At 35.8% G+C, this 14,939-nt stretch overlaps 1 long non-coding RNA gene across 1 annotated transcript; it reads right to left on the bottom strand.

The window, feature by feature from the left end:
- Nucleotides 1–2,593: 2,593 nt before the first annotated feature.
- On the bottom strand, nucleotides 2,594–13,151 carry LOC110680423. The gene is made up of 3 exons (XR_002502873.1): nucleotides 13,050–13,151; nucleotides 2,732–2,828; nucleotides 2,594–2,672 (listed from the first exon to the last, which is right to left on the bottom strand). It is a non-coding gene; the product is annotated as an uncharacterized LOC110680423 (long non-coding RNA).
- Nucleotides 13,152–14,939: the final 1,788 nt, after the last annotated feature.

Genomic DNA, 14,939 nt, shown 5'->3' with positions numbered 1-14,939 from the left:
CAAAAAATAATTTGAAGAAGGTATACAAAATTTGAATAAAAAAAAATATATAATGAACTTTATTTTATTTTTTGTTCCTCATTGATTTTATCCTCCTCGTACCACCCAAATGGTTACGGACATAAAAGAAGATTAATATTCGTTAAATAATATTAATATTTATCTCAAATGAAAATCTATTATGCATCATAATTGAAAATACAAAAATAAAATAAATTATGTGCAATATTCACTAATTTAAAAATATCTTTGAAAACAGCGTGAATACATGACATTTACAATGCCGTAAGCAAGTGTGTTTTTAAATAAAGTCAAACCTCCATATGTCGATATCTGAAGCGACAATCGACTCATGGAAACATCGAGCTTTGGAACAGAAATGATTTGGAAAGCTGTTAGAGCGAATCATCATAGTTACCATGAAATTTTGTTTCTAGTTTGGTTTCATGAGTCGATATTAAGGCATAGAACGTCCGACTCATGGAGATTTCTCTGTATAATTGATGTCCCTTTACTTCGCTACACATCAGTGAATAACTAGAAGTGCCGATAGTCCGAATGTATGTAGTAATAGAAGTGGTACCCATTCTGAGCCCGGCCACTATGTCTTTGAGCGGACTTTGATGAGACTGTTATGTGAATATTTTCAAGATGGGACAACACAAGTGGGGTTTGTTTTTGTACAAGTTAGGAGCAAAGGCTACTTTTTTAGCAGTTTTTATCGAGCTTCTGGTGATGTTGAATTGATTTATGCAAAAAAACGCAAATCGGTCAAAAGTCGACATGGGACTGTTATGCGATTATGGGCAGTATACTCATTAGAAATCATGGAAATTCTCTAAAAGATGTTGCCAAACATTACAATATCAATATGTCTACTTCGGGCAGCCAATTAAAAGGAAGACGTTGACTGAAAAGTTGCAATATTAGAGAACACACGGAAATCTCGTGGAATGTCTATGTAAAGCTAGTTCAAAACATAAAAAAATGGGGAATAGGTCTACCCACATAAAAAAGACCCTAAATACGTTATTGAAGGATTCTGTTTGATTTCTCCGAAGAGTTATCCGACGTTCATATCCGACTTTCTCAAAAAACAAATAACGAGCAGTGGAAATTATACAGAGCAGAATGCAATTGCTGTCATATAATGTAAGAACTAACATTGGAAATGTTGCAGTTATAAATGTTGTCGAATCATTTCAACCAACATTACTGAACAGAAGGAAATTGAAGTGAAAAGAATAACATTTCTTTGTTTACATGTTACTTATGTTCATTACTTCATTGGGAAGCCTTAAACAAGTGTTAAAGCTAATAGAAATCGTGAATATAACTGTTTGTTTGTTGAATTTATTGTTCAAAACGGTCAAACTTTTCACTTGCCCCACTTTTGGGGCAAGTGAAAAGTAAGCAGACATTTTACAAAAAACTTTTTCTGTATTTTTATCTTAAATTTTTCATAAAAATAAATTTCAGCATGCTGCTTATATATGGTGGGAGTCAAGCTAAAAAATATACACAACCTCATTTGTTTCAATTTAAAGTCTCTAGAATTGGAAGAATCTCAAAACTATGCGAAATTCCATTACCCACTTGCCCCACGGTACCTTAAAAGCGTTTTCCCAATGGTGAATTGCTGTTTTGAAAGATTGATTCCCATTCGTATTCAAAGCATGTAAGAATTATTGTAATTCTTTCATGAAGTTTAATACTTTTTTCCTGACCTTTAGTGAAAATTCCCTGACTTTCCCTGACTTTCCAGGTCAAACATAAAAATTCCTGACATTCCCCATGACTTTCCAGGCTTTTCCAGGTAGTCGACACCCTGTCCATAGATATCGTTTGTTTCATGGACAGATAAAATATTACAGCAGAACCCTCGAAGTCTGGAAGCTACCACGATTGATGTCAACCAGAAATGGATTATTTCTAGCATAATGCATCAAACAATACCCGTTCTTGAAACGAGTTTGGAGGGTAATGTTCGAGTAGCTTTTCGATATCTAATGGATTTAGAGCCTAACAATAAATAGTCTGGGTTCGATTCCCAGTCGGTCCAGGATCTTTTCGTAAAAGAATATTCCTTAACTTCCTGGGCCTAGTTTAAGGTACCTTAATTTGAAAAATGGTTGAAACTATACCCCCACTCAAACTATTCCAAAAGGTATTTCTGTTATAATTAAAGGTATTATTGTTAGCCAAAAAAAGAGATCCTCAAAAGCTGATCTTACCTTTCTTCTTTATGTGGCTGTATGAAAGAACACCATCATCCAGATGTACAGAGGTGACAGTCTCCAGAAGACATCGGTTGATGATACTTTTGCCTTTGTCAGTTTTTGTAGCACATACTTGGCCGCTATGAAAAATGGACACAACAATGCAAAGCACCAGACGATGTTGAAATTTAGGAACAAATTAATGACAATAGAAATATTTGGATTCCACTCCGAACAAGTTCGGTCCATGTTGTGAAAAAATGTTGTAGAGCACAATGTTCAGAGGAGCGAACGTTAGCTTTCCATAGAAATATGAGTCGACCATAGCTAAAGGAACCGCAACAGAAGCCTGCAAATAGGAAACTCCAATAATGCAAACCATTCGGAATAACCGTTTCTGAACTAACACGTTGTAAAGAAATGGTAAACTGACGAGCGCTGCAAACGGCCAACCTGAAAAATGCGGTAATAGTTAACTTAACAAAACCTTAACGTGAAACATGAAACCTTACCAACAAACGTCGAAATAACTATGCTCAAGATTGCCATTTTGTACTGTTTTGCCACCATGTAGAAACAAAGGCAATTGTTAAGAACATGGAAAAAGAGCTGAAAATGAAGATATTGTTGTAAAACCATAATATTTGAATTAATCCCGTGTAGGCCTGAGTGACATATGTACAAAAAAACAAACTAAAACTCTCGTAATTCGGCGAATACTTAGCAGATTTTCTATTTTTTTTTTGTCAGTATACTCGTACACATACCTAGGTTCTAAAAGTGGCCAAAGGATCTCGGAAATGTTCCTATGGTCGGAATTATTCCGGTGGGTCAGGTCGGATGGAAAGGGTAATGTACTTTTGTGCCCCTGTAGGTAGGAGGCAAATTTCAAGTCACAGAGAATTTCCGGAATCGGCTAAAATGTGGCCATTATATCATAGAATTTAAAGAAAAACGCATCAGCGTAAAGCTTTCGAGAAACTATTCAATTGGATAACTATATGTCCTGCATTTGATTGACCCTACAAATGACCATTTTCGGGTCCTCGTCCAATTTCTATCTAAACATCTGTGCCAAGCTTATTGGAACGCTTTTTTAGTTTGTTTGATCTTTAGTTGTCGAGAATTGAAACGGTTTAGTATTTATTAAAACTATATCCGGTTCTTCAGGGCATTAAGTCCGAGTGGCCACAACCGGTACATTCTAAATGGTGCAAACTTCTTCATTTTTTATGTTGAATATCAGATCTTAATCCTGGGCTTGGGATTATATTTTCCAGGGAGCGATGAATTTTGATAATTGATCGCTGTTGTTAGTAGTTTTGATTAGATGTTGGGTGAATTTCAAAGCAATGGCAACCTTTTTATTACAAAATTTAGATTTTATCTTCTGACCTAAAGATTCTGGTTAAACTACTGTACTATGCAGTTGGGCTGCACTAGGCTATCACTCATCAAAATTACTTTCACTTCGGGAAAATATAATTTCAAGCTGGCGAGAAGATTACGAACTGAGGGAGCACAATCAGACCATTGAATGTGCAATGTGGGTAGTAATTGGGAATGCCATTGACGGTTTGTAATCTTCTACGAGGTTTTCGAAAACCAACAGGGCGCGTGCACCGGGTTGCGGATAGGAGCAAAGGAAGATCAATAGCATCTACTTAAAATAATAGAGCAAAAAGCCGTTCCATGATTAGGTAATGTTTAGCGATCTTCTATGGTGTTGTAGTACTATAAAATTCTTCACTCACTGGGAATTCTGGCCTTGATAATATCAATAGTGATAAAAACATAAAATAATACCTAATATTTAATAAGTACAATGTAGCTTCAATGTAGTAATAAATTAAATAAAATCAATTTTCTATACTTGACAAGATTTTTGAAGACAATCAATGAGTGAAAGAACTACCTATTAGAAAAGCCACATCAGCTAAGGCTATACATATACAAATGTTGGTCATAGGGTCATGGCGAGCATTCGGTATGTATGTTTATGACTGATTCTTATCTAATAGGGGCACTAGAAGACCACGCGGACAATTTCGAAACAAATTATTTTTATACATCGGTCTTACGATCCGAAAGGCACAGCTATGCTGCAAAGTCATTTTATAAGCTATTCATTAATACTGTTTAATTGTTTATAATTCTAACAAAACTACATAATTTACTCATTACTAATCACTGTTCCTATATTCTCTTTTTTCTCTCCTTCTTATCTGTTGCATGATTATGAGCATCACTAATATAATGCATGAGCATGCACAATAAGAATAATTTCAGGATTGAAAAGCAGTACATGGATACCTGGATAGAAAAGCTTCGAAAAGGGCGCTCAAAATAGAATATTTCTGGTCAGGGAAGTATTTTCATCAAGGGTATGTAATTTTTTTTTTATTGTTAACTTAACAAATGAACTAATAATATCAAATATTTTTATATAAATCAGCATCGTCAATCAGTGCAAAAACAGATAAAGTTTGTAAAGTTATCACCATCGATTGAATTGCGCTCTTATAGTAATGTTCAATCAGTATCAAAAAACTCCTAAAGCGTCGCATCGTGCCATCAACAGCCCTTAGCATCACTAACATATTGGTTATTATTTTGTTGTTTATAAAATTTCTAGAAAGCGATCAGCATATTCTTTCTTACTTGTACAATGGCCGATCTATTTGGAATTTGATAAGTCAAATCAAACTTCAAAACTCAAATTAGGGGAACTTACGTATTGTCGGCAGCCTAAGCAGTTGAACTTTTAAGAAGGCAATTATACACAACAACAAAGCACAACAATTAACAGCAGACACCTGAACTACACTTGAGCACACTTCATTTATTATTTATTATGCACAAAACACTATTTTGTTCTCTAAATCGTCTATTTTTCCTCACCAAAGTCACGAGACACTTGTTCTTTTATCGGCAATGCAATTACTCGGCAACAAAATTGTTCTCTTCGGCAATCCAAAAATGTACAAAAACTAGGTTATGTATTGGTAACTTTTCATATTTGTTGACAATGCCTGAAATTGAACGTCACCCATTATGTTCTACTCGTTGAAAGGGCCAATGCAGAAAAATACAGACTACACTGAGAACAGCATTGCAGTTATAAATAGAATAGCTGAGAGTTCATATTGAATACACAACGCTACTAAATTTGTGCAGACTAAGGCGCCGTCCACAAATTACGTAACGCTCTAGGGGGAGGGGGAGTAGGCTCAAACACAAAATTTACTTTTTCATACAGGACCGTTGCGGAGGGCGGAATGGTCGAACACGATTCTCTTGATTTGTTCTTATTGCGTATCAATTCTACATGCGGCGATCTGGACTATAGAAATTCATTCATTTTGTCTTAAGAAAGATGGAACTATTGACTGTTTAACGATAAACTTGCGACGATCGACGCGCCACCATATTTCAAATAACGGAGTGTATTAGAACTAACTTGGAGGTGATGATTTGGAGGTTATTTGGCAATTTGGAGGTTAAAAATCCCCTCCAAACACTAGCGATTTTGCGGTGGGATGTTGACGTTTGATGACGAATTGCAATACGAAAGCTTTTTTTTTATTTATTTATTTATTTATTCAATTATACTTGTAGAGTAAGGGATCACCCTTATAAAAATTCTACAATCGGATTTTTCGTTGCTCACACCACATTCTATCCAATTCATACAAATCTATATCGTAATATGATTTAATTACAAAAGACAACAATCAAAAACATGATATCCCCGTTAAACAATTCATCTAACTTAAACTAATTCCCTTCATTTAGCCAGCTCATGCACTCAGCTCGGAATCTTGATAGTGAAGAAATAGATTTAATATCTGTTGGAAGCTGATTTCCAAAGATTAATTGCACGTACGAAAAAAGTATTGCTATAAATGAGAGGAGTTATGATGTATAAGTATATAGTTTCGAACTCTAGCACTTCTGAAAGACTGTAACTTGTCAACTAAGTATTGTGGACCATGATTAATAATTTTAAATAAGGTTATATAGCATCGTAATCTGAGAATCTATAAACGAACAACCCAACAATTGCCGTTGAAATTCTGTTACATTAGAAAATCTGGATAAATGGAATACCCATCTACGCAATGGTTTTAAGTGACACTCTCAGTCGATTAAAGGCTGCTGCTGATGCGTTCAAAACTAGTTCTGAACCATATGAAAAATGCGGTAACAAGAGTGATTTAAATAACTTTAATTTGGTTGAAACAGGTAGCATATTTGCAGTGAGTCGTAAGTGTCGTAAGCCTGCATAGATTTTCCCACATTGTGCATTTATTTGACAATCCCACTCAAGATTAGACTGAAAAATCACGCCAAGATTGCAAGCTTTATCAACATAATCTATTTTGTCACCGTTAATGACTAAATCAGGTAAAGTTGCACGAATTTGTCGACGAGAGATGAACATAGCTTTAGTTTTTGTTGAGTTTATAGGAAGTAAATTACTTGAAGACCATTTAGAAAGTCTCTCCAGATCATAGTTAATGAGTTGTGCTAAATCATATGTGTTATAATCAGTGGAACAAATGTAAAGCTGCACATCGTCTGCAAACATGTGAATTGAGCAGTTCTTCAGAATTGATGGTAAATCGTTTATAAACAACGAAAACAACAGAGGACCCAAAACGGATCCTTGAGGAACACCTGACAAAATAAAAATTGTGTTAGACAGACTTCCATCTAGTTCTACTACTTGAGTGCGTTGACATAAATATGATTTTATCAGTAAAGCAGCATCGCGACTAAAGTTGAATTGATGTGATAATTTATGCAGGAGTTTAGCATGTGAGACTCTATCAAAGGCTTTAGAGAAGTCTATTAAAAGCAGAAAAGCAACACCTTTTTTGTCAATACATTGATGAATATCATCATGAACCTTTAGGAGCGCTGATGTGGTACTGTGCCCAGACCTGAACCCAGACTGGTAAGGACTGAGCAGACTGAACCGTTGAATATATTCTTGAATTTGAGTCTTAACGATTTTCTCAAAAACTTTGGACAGCGAACACAAAATACTTATTGGGCGAAGATTATTCAGATCAGATCCGGCAGGCTTCTTGCGTATCGGAATTACTTTTGCAGCCTTCCAAGCGCGAGGAAACTTGGTACTTGAAATAAATAAATTAAAAAGATACGTTAAAGGAGTGATGATGAAAGGTAAAATAATCTTTATGAATTTTAACGGGATCCCATCTAAACCAATTGCATCGGAAGAAATTGAGAATATAGAATTCGCAACCTCCAATTCACTGCAAGGTGTGAAAGCAAAGCCACTAGAATTGGAAAGAGGTATTGAAGGATGTGTAGAATCACGTGTGAAATTTTCACCGAAAAAAGTATTTATTTCATCTTTGGAATGATGAAATTTAGCGCTACTGTTAGAACTTCCAGTGACATTGAGGCGCTTGAGTTTCACCCAGAGTTCTTTACTTGAAATCGCGGATTCCAAGTTCGAAGACATGTAGTTCGACTTTGCTGTATTAATTAGTTGGGTTACTTTATTGCGTAGTCTTTTAAACTGAAGATGGTCTAGTAAATTTTTGCTACGAATCCATTCACGGTAAGCAACATCTCTAGCGATCATAGCATTTAAAATATCGTTATTGAACCATGGTGCATTATTTTTATGACGAGGAGCCCGCAATGGAACTAAATTGTCAAAAAGCTGAATTATAACACTGTTGAAGAAATCAAGAGCCGTATCAGAATCTGTAATACTATACAGCAAGGACCAATCTATGCCGTTTAAATAGTGTTGTAACGAGGGATAATCTATTCGACTATAGTCTCTGATCATTCTAGGGTTATCATTTCTGTAACGCAATACATTGAGAGATGAGAAAATTATATCATGATGAGAGAAAGTTGGGGCTGACACTTGATTAAAATTAAGAACAAAATTTATGTCATTTGTTATAAGCAAATCAATTAATGAGCTGCCCCCAGGATAAAAGTGAGTAGGTTCTGTATTAACGCAAAACATTCCGAAGTTATCTAGTACTTCACAGAAACGAGTTGTTTTGGGACAATTTTTCTTTAAGTTTGTGTTGAAATCACCTATTAGAACAATTTTCTCATAATCAAGCGATAGTTCGGAGAGTTTCTGATCAATTAGATAAGAGCAGTCAACATCCGGAGGAGAATAAATTACACCAAGCAGAAGTTTATCCTCACTGACTCGTACCTCAATAAATAAATGTTCAGTACGATCAACACTTATTTATCGTTTTAGCATCACCCCACATTAAACTGGCCTAGCTCAGTATGGGAGAAAAATAAAGTTGTATGATTCCACGGGGCACCCCCAGGATTATTTCTTGGGGTAAGAGGAAGCCTTTCTGAAAAATTCAGCTCATTTGGTCGTTTCATGAGCTGGCGCATTTGAATTGAAGTTAATATGGGACTTTCAGCTCAAACATATGAGCAACAGCACATCATCTACTGTTTGGTTCAGGAAAATTAATGATCGCGTTCAATTGGACCCAGAATGTCAAAAACACTACTTGATGTAATAGCGAAGAATATTGTAGAAGATTGTACCATGATCAAAATTAATAAAGTTTGTGTTTTAACCATCTGAAGTATATCATGCAATACTGCTTGTATTTCTTCAAGATAGCTTGGAGGTAGCCACTAAACGCATCATAGCCACCTATGACGCTGGGCGAGCTGAGGCACATGTCGCATGCATATAAGTGACTGTACGGGAGTGCTGATCTAAGCCTAACTTTCAACACCAGAAAGAGTAATGAAAATGAGATTAAATCCAGATACAACCTTCTGCAATTATGTTCATTAGAGTATCAACTAGTGTATTTGTCATTCTGGGCTTATTTGAACGTGCACAATTAGTATACGGAACGAAACAGTGACATAGGATCAATTTTCAATATATTTGAGACGAATATCCCATACAAACTTCAAATCGAATGCGCCAGCTGGTGGAGCAACCAATTGAGTTGAAATTTTGAGAGAGCGTTTCTCTTACCCTAAGGCTCATATCTAGGGGGCCCCGTTGAGTTTTACAACTTTTTTGTTTAAGGGCCAGTCTACCCCACATCAAGGCGTCGATAGACGGAATCTATGACAAAAGGTCGAAAGACAAAAGGTCGAAAGGACAGAAGGTCGAAAGACGAAAGGTCGAAAGGACAAAAGGTCGAAGAACAAAAAAGGGGTTTTGTCTCCCCTGCTCGAAAATATTTTTCCAAAGAAGGAAAAATTTCCCACCAAGCAAATCATTTTTGACCTTTGGTCCTTTCGACCTTTGGTCCTTTCGACCTTTTGTCCTTTAACCTTTTGTCCTTTTGACCTTTTGTCCATAAACCCTATAGTTGAGAATAGTGCGCACGAGCCTATCGATCACAAGGTTCTTGGTTCGATTCCAGGTAACAGGCTTCAAATTTATCCCTCTCCCTTTACCATTATCACGTCTATCTTTTGATACTATCAAAAGATACTATCACTATGGGTAGTGATAGGGATACTATCACTTCTTTAAAAATGATGAATAGAAGATAGACTATATTATCTTTATCAATTGATAGACGGATGGAGATACTATCAGCATTTTTTATCACCGCTGGATCAAGCATATCTTTATCATCTATGTTTGGGAAAAAAATATACTATTTGCAAAATTCTATAGCTATCCCTATCTATCCTATCATTGATACAAATACTGAAACCAAAATCTTGCGCATAATGGGAAAAAGCCAATAAAAATAATTCAAGGTATGTTCTCATGGATATTTTCGGAACGGGCGCGACGAGGGAATGACGGCAATCGATGTCCGACGCCATTTTGAAATCCATGATGGCGAACTCCGGTTAAGGAAAATCGTTGAAAACCCATGCAATATGGGTATTTTCGGAACGAGCACCATGAGGGGATGACGGAAATCGATATCCGACGCCATTTTGAAATCCAAGATGGCGGCCTCCGGTTTGGTAAAATCATTGATAACCCATGCAATATGGGTATTTTCGAAACCGGCGCGACGAGGGATGACGGAAATCGATGTGCGACGCCATTTTGAAATCCAAGATGGCAGCCTCCGGTTTAGTAAAATCATTGAAACCCATTCAATATGGGTATTTTTGGAACGGGCACGATGAGGGGATGACGGAAATCATAAATCATTCATAAATCATGTTTTTGTTTATGTTATATTGAGTTACGTTATATCGAGGTATGATTTTACTAATCCGGAGGCCGTTATCGTGGATTTCAAAATGGCGTCGAACATCGATTTTCATCATCCTCTCGTCGCGCCCGTTCCAAAAATACCCATATTGCATGAGTTTTCAACAATTTTCCTTGACCAAATGCCGCCATCTTGGATTTCAAAATGGCGTCGAGCATCGATTTTCGTCATCCCTTCGTCGCGCCCGTTCCGAAAATGTCCATATTGCATGGGTTTTCAATGATTTCACTAATCTGGAGGCCGCCATCTTGGATTTCAAAATGGCGTCGGATATCGATGTTCATCATCCCCTCGTCGGGCCCGTTCCGAAAATACCCATATTGCATGAGTTTTCAACAATTTTCCTTGACCAGATGCCGCCATCTTGGAATTCAAAATGGCGTCGAGCATCGATTTTCGTCATCCCCTCGTCGCGTCCGTTCCGGAAATGCCCATGTTGCATGGGTTTTCAATGATTTTACTAATCCGGAGGCCGCCATCTTGGATTTCAAAATGGCGTCGGATATCGATTTTCGTCATATCCTTATCGTGCCCGTTCCGAAAATACCCATATTGCATGGGTTTCCAACAATTCTTACACTCCTGAAGCCGCCACATTGGATTCCTAAATATGAAATTTAGTTAATTTTCTATACCCATCATCCAACAATTTTTATTCTATTTTTATCAATTGATAAAGATAGAACCTCCATCATTGTTATTTGAGAGATGTTGTACTGATAGTATCATCATGGGAATTTTTTGGGATAAGGATACTATCACTCTATCCTCTATCTATTTTTCAATGAGCATACATATATTTTTTTTATTTAGCCGAACACATCAAGTCAAATTGCGAATTTATTCAAAAATAAATGAGGACTTACGCATTTTTGGCCAAATCTCACCCCCAACGACGGTACTTGCACTTTTGTTTTCAATGTTCCACGATTTTTTTTCTGGTTTATGAATATTGTTCGATCGGCTCATTCCAAACTTCCAAACTTTGCCAGTAAAATTTATTTGCGTTCCTATTATTCTCAGTGTATGAGAAAATCAGAATAGGCCCTTTGCAAATCAATTCACTTATGACTTGACACAAAAACATCATCCTCTGATTGCCTGTAGAACAACAGGAGTGTTGCCAAAATAGTTCAACTATTAAAAGACGTATATTTTATATGTTTCTCAGTATATTGAAGATCATGCACTACAATCTACTAATAAGGAAGTATAAAAAGGCTCAATTGTTACCAATGCATGCTTTGTTGGCTAATTCCAATGAATTAATTAGTCATATTCGTTTTCTTCCGTGAATTTAAATCGTGAACAATAAATACACCGCAATGGAATATGGTTTTCTGGCAACATGTTCCCGTAATAAAAAGTGATTGCCGAGGAAATCAAAGTGCATTAATTTTAATTTGTAATTTTAAGCATAAAAATTAAGTGTTTTCGAGTGCTTTATATACAAATCAAAAGTTCAATAGTGCATAAGTGATCGGTGCGTAGCTGTTGTGAAAAAATCGGCTTTGGAGCGGAGAATTGGAACTTTTAAAGTGGTGAGTTTTTGTGAGCTGTTCTTGTGTTGTTTTATTCGGCAGCTCACGAATGAAGATAATTTCGCAAGCAATTATTTCTTTTAACGATAAAACCCATGTTATATAATATTTTTGTGAAAGATGTGATTTACATGGAAGATTATAGTTCAAGGAATATGTTGAGGGCAGTGAAGTTAACTCTTGTTCCGTAGATAATTTTAAACAAGGACGATAAGTTAGTGCAGCCGAAAATACCCTCAGGGTGCCGAAGCCATCATTTACCCTAAATTGCTTTCAGCACATTTACATTTTGCAGCATTAATCGCATTACTGTGTCAAGTCTTCTCCAATTCCCTATACCCTACCCCAACCCTTCTTATCCTTTCCGATGGTGTTCAAGTGGTCCGCATAGACTATTACGGCCATTACCTATCCCTTCCCCCGGCTTTGGACTGACTTGCGCTCTCATTGCCCCACCAAACGCTGCAAAATGAAATGAAAAATGAATATCAGATCTTAATGATTTACGCAAATTAAAATGATTGCCATTGTTAATAAATAAAGATCACTCGGCATGTCCCAAAAAATACGAAGATCCCCGAGTTCCTCTGGCCACTTTTATAAACTGGATATGTGTACCAGTATAGTGACAAATTATTTATATCAGTTTATATCCGTTAAGTATTCGCTGAATGGAAATGGTTTAAGCATTTTTGCTTGCACTCCGACCTGTACGTGTTAATGGTCATCTTTTAAACGATATTTTTGATTATTTCAAACTACCCGTTAGTAGATTTTGTTACGGAAGGATAAAAAAAATAACCGCAGAGGTCTGAAAAGTTTTTCGTTGTTTAATCTTATCGGTACACACAGTGTCAATTTTAGTGATCAACATTATTCTGCTTTTAAATAGGTACCTAGTTCAGAAGATTTCTATCCATCATTTTTTTTTTTTTCATTTGACTTTCAGCGTTCTGAGTTTTTTTTTTGTACCTTCAACTTTCCCTTATGTATTTCAGTCTGATAAACGCCACCCATAAACGAGCCTTTTTTATTATAATGTTACTAACCTTGGAAGCAATGCTGTACTTGATATGAACATTCCTGGACTAAATATTTGAAATACGAGCCAAAGCTTTGCTATCAACGGTCCAAATTGTCGACGTATAGATCTAAAAAAAAAAGAAAATGTAACGGCTATTAGTAAATTTGAAACGAAATGTTATGGGATGATCGCATACATGATAGTTACTATTGTCGGTGTTTTAAAAAGTTAGAAACGGTATCTCGTGGGAGTTGGATTTTCCTCAGAATCTATGCGCAAAACCTGTAGCATTCCATTCGCATTCGGATCCGACAAAAATCCAACTTCAGAGAATTGCATTTTCTAATTATTGACCGAACTCACAATAATACGCAAGTAGGGTAATTTGCCCATTATTGCGGTATTATCTATTATTGCGGTAGAAGAATTAAACCCTCATTATTAATCGAAAACTCTATTTTCTATGGATATTATTGATGATGATGAAAGCTTATATTATTCCCAAGCTGTACGAGATGAATGCTTTAAAAATTAAACGATTTTGATCGTTGGAAGAACAGTTTTAAATGATGCATCAAGAAAAACCTATATTTTTAACCAGTCTCTCTATCTACGGGCGGGTTTTCATAAGCTTAATTTATTAAGTTTAGAACCAAAACAATTATATGTAGCGGGTATATCAGTTCAGTATAGATGTAGTTACATGGTAGAAATTGAATTTTGAATAAAAGTTCTATATTTTTGAGAAAAAGCATATACCGCAATAATAGGACAATGAAAATAGATTTTTGCCTATTATTGCGGTATCTGTAAATCTCATTCAAAAATTCCATATTCCAATAGTCATTTTAAATGTAATTGCTGGAAACATTAATTATATTATTAGGACACTAATTATGGACATCATTTTGAGTTATTCATACATTTATTTAGTCAAACAAAAGGTTTATGTTTATTTTTACCCTGTAGTTTCTCTTATTTACAAATATTTTGCAAATAAACACAATGTTTTACCGAAAAATCACGTAAACTGACTGAAAATCGGAACACATGCCAAAAATACGTTGAAAAACTAAGATATAAGATGATCGCAAGGAAGCAAGTCTTTAAAATTGTGTTGCTAGTTTATTTTTAAAAGCATCAAAATTGTAGGTTATACTTAAGTCAACAAATTCATTTCTTATATAGCGACTAGTGGTCTCAGATGGAAGAACCTTGTCTATACACTTTAACATTGTTCACCTACGACGAAAGAGGAGACGAAACTGGCAGAAAATCATTCGATACTGTTGATTTGTTTTCGAATCGTGACATAAAGTAATGAATTAGTTTTCGTCATAGATAATGTCCAAATTCACACAAACTGACAGTACCGTGCAGTGTCATTAACATGGAGGGAGCATAATTTCAATGCTCGAACATTGTGTGGTATTGGATGTATATTGAATGTAATGAAATCTATGATTTTTGGTATACCGCAATAATCGGACGGCACTACCGCAATAATAGGACAAAATACCGCAATAATAGGACAGAGGAAGAGCTTCAGATTTATGTCAAAAAATGTATGTATGATTCCAAAAATTACTTTCTTACTTCACTTTACTCCAGACAAAGGATAGTTTTAACACTTAACATTGCAAAATACTATAATATTTAGATTTTGGACAATGCAATACGATTTTAATTTCAACACCGTGCTTAAGTCCTCCATAATAGGACGGATACCCTACATAGGGTTTCAATGCTAGTAATGGACCCCTTAGTAGCTGAAATTCATTCTCGACGCTTTTCCGCAATGATATCTCAGACGGATATACGTTTTGTGGAGTCTAACAACAAGTTCAATGTCTTTACTTCATAGTACGCCTATGAAACATACAAAATCATTCGATTTTTCCAGCGAAATATACAA

Source organism: Aedes aegypti, unplaced genomic scaffold (assembly GCF_002204515.2).
Source record: "Aedes aegypti strain LVP_AGWG unplaced genomic scaffold, AaegL5.0 Primary Assembly AGWG_AaegL5_hic_scaff_134_PBJ_arrow, whole genome shotgun sequence".
Lineage (NCBI taxonomy): Eukaryota > Metazoa > Arthropoda > Insecta > Diptera > Culicidae > Aedes > Aedes aegypti.
The sequence above is the reverse complement of the archived record's forward strand: the minus strand, read 5'-3'. Positions and strand labels throughout refer to the sequence as shown.